Here is a 1,825-nt window from a genome sequence, read left to right on the forward strand (position 1 = left end):
TATTTTAAGTATCTCCCTATCTGGGTCCTACCCAGGAAGACTTCCCTCTGGGCCTCCTAAATGTTGACTTGCTACCACACTCATGGTCACTACACCATATCCATGAAAGGATTTAGTACCAGATTCACAATCTTTCAGACAACATGAAGTGCCCCCATCCCTCAGTGATAGCACTCTTAACGGAGCCAAATATGGCCCAACCACAGTGCCCTCTTTGTGTTCTTTCATTTTTAATTTTTATTCAAGTATAGTGTATTTTCAATATTGTGTTAGTTGCAGGTGTACAGCAAAGTGAATCAGTTATATATAAACATATATCCACTCTTTTTTAGATTCTTTTCCCATATAGGCCATTACAGAGTATTGAGTTTTCTGTGCTATACTGTAGTTTCTTATTGGTTATCTATTTTATACATGTTGTTGTTTAGTCACTGGGTCTGTCCAACTCTTTTGCGACCCCATGGACTGGAGCCCACCAGGCTCCTCTGTCGGTGGGATTTCTCAGGCAAGAGTAAGTATTGGAGTGGGTTGCCATTTCCTTCTCCCAGGATCTATGACCCAGGGATCGAACCCACATCTCTTGCTTGGCTGGTGAATTCTTCACCATTGAGCCACCAGGGAAGCTATTTTATGTATAGTAGTTTGTATATATTAATCCCAATCTCCCAATTTATCCTCCCACCCCAGCTGTGTTCATCTTTGAATTAGCTACTCTCTCTGCTTGGAATGCTCTCCTGATCTTTGCATGACTGTATTTGTTGCTGCTGTTGTTGCTATTGTTTGGTCATTCAGAACTAAGCTTCAATGTCACCTCCTCTCCCTCACCTTTCAAGCTGTGAGCCACTTAGTTGCTATTCCATTGTGTTGGAGGATGTCATCAAGAGGACGTAACCTCAGGTTGACCACAGAGCTGGACATTGGGACACTCCATACCCTGCTTATGTCCCTGGAATATGCTCACTGTTCCTACAGTTAGAGCTGTTTCAAGGACATAGTCTTGAGAGGGTAAGGTGGTGTTGGGACCATCTGGACTGAATACCACCTAACTGAATCCCATGAACACCTCTATATAAACTTTTAAGATTCTGGCAGATGCCTGTGGAGATTACTAGGTCTTTTGGTCACCCAGAACAAACCTTAAAAGTTCCCTTGCTCATTAAATCTGCCACCTACCAATCTGGAATGGTCTGCCTCTTTCTTCAGTCTCTCTTTGCCCTTCCTGTTCAGGGGCCAGTTTTTTGAATCAACACATTGCATATTTGAATTCTCTGCATAGTAATTACAGATCCACCATCTTTTTCCAAACGTGGGGCCAGATATGCTTTGGAATTCGAAATTTTTTCAATTCTGAAGACACATACCCTATATTACATAATTCTATATACTGCATATACTCTATGCATAATTACTAAAAAAAGTCTGGAGTGTCGCTTATAATTAAACAGTAGTTCTAGAGGCAAAAATATGAAAATTTACGTTGAATGAATCAAGACTACAAATAGCCTTATGCTATTTCAGGTCAGGTTTTGTCACCTAATGAGTTTGGGCTCCAAAGTATGAAAAAACAGCCTGATACTTCCCAGAACTTTTAGCATTGTGGAATTATGCCTTAAGGATTTTGAGTCTTGTCTAACCTGGCCTTGTTTGTGTGAGTGTTTGTGTGTTCTCCGTGTGCTGGAAAGTAAACCCTGTGGCAGCAGAGTCTTGTCCTTTACCTCTTTGCTACCTCATGCTGAGAACACTGCCTGACATGTACTACACATTCAATATGAATTACGGAATAAATCGGTCAATCTTGGGAGAATTTGCAGGCCCAGCTTCATGA

The sequence above is a fragment of the Bison bison genome, unplaced genomic scaffold (genome assembly GCF_000754665.1).
Source record: "Bison bison bison isolate TAMUID 2011002044 unplaced genomic scaffold, Bison_UMD1.0 scf7180017864376, whole genome shotgun sequence".
In the NCBI taxonomy this organism is placed as follows: domain Eukaryota; kingdom Metazoa; phylum Chordata; class Mammalia; order Artiodactyla; family Bovidae; genus Bison; species Bison bison.